The 687-nt window shown below is 68.6% G+C and overlaps 2 protein-coding genes across 2 annotated transcripts in view; both read right to left on the bottom strand.

Annotated features, from left to right (window-relative positions):
- The window catches only part of L3MBTL2 (L3MBTL histone methyl-lysine binding protein 2), an 18,129-nt gene extending 17,466 nt beyond the window's left edge, over positions 1–663 (bottom strand). Inside the window, exon 1 of the mRNA XM_035903301.1 lies at positions 564–663. The gene's annotated coding sequence lies outside the window, so the exon portion shown is untranslated. The remainder of the gene's footprint in view (positions 1–563) is intronic.
- Positions 1–687, bottom strand: part of LOC118453262 (histone acetyltransferase p300-like) — an 18,808-nt gene that overhangs the window by 13,445 nt on the left and 4,676 nt on the right. The gene's annotated exons all lie outside the window — the stretch shown is intronic.

The following is a 687-nucleotide window of genomic DNA, read 5'->3' as shown; positions in this document are numbered from 1 at the left end:
AGCCGTTACCCCAGTACCACACGGCAGCCGCTACCCCGCTAACACAGCCGGGGCCTCGCCCCTCCCTCAGGGCACCGGGCGACCCAGCCCCGTGCCCCAAGGCTTTCCCCAGCACCCTGCGGGCAGCTCCGCGGCTGTAGGAGCGGAGGGCCTCCCTCCGGCCCGGTCGGGCCCTTCGCCGCTCACCTCCCCCCGGTCCCGGTCCTGCTCCATGGCTCCCAGGACGCCGCTAACCCGCCTCACGCGCGGGGAGCACGTCCCCCCCTCAGCGGCGCACCTGATTGGTGGAAGCCGGGAAAAGAAACCCAATCAGCGAAGAGCTTGTTCTCGCCGCGCTCCTCGCGGAGCACGACGGGAGCTGTAGTCCTTTTCCCGCCACGGCGGCGGCGAGGTGCGACCATGGCGCCTGACGGCCGTTCTCCCCGGGGGTGGAGGAGAGGCCGGGCCCCGCTGCGGGGAGTGCTGGCGGGCCCACCCCATCCCTTCTCATAGTTCTGGATTAGGTCTCTCAATCCCAGAAGCTTGTGTAAACAACAAAAGAAATTAAAAAAAACCCAACAAACCCCCAAGCTTCAGCCCGACGGAGGGAGTCGGTGCCCAGTAACCATGGGCCTGTGGTTGCCAACGCAGCGCCCCTGCCACAACGGGAGCCCCGGGGCGGTGCGCAGCCGGCGCCGTGCCGCTCCA

This window comes from Egretta garzetta, unplaced genomic scaffold, assembly GCF_000687185.1.
Source record: "Egretta garzetta isolate BGI_Z169 unplaced genomic scaffold, ASM68718v1 scaffold51, whole genome shotgun sequence".
Lineage (NCBI taxonomy): Eukaryota > Metazoa > Chordata > Aves > Pelecaniformes > Ardeidae > Egretta > Egretta garzetta.
Note: the sequence above shows the minus strand (reverse complement) of the source record. Positions and strands in the feature narration are given on the sequence as shown.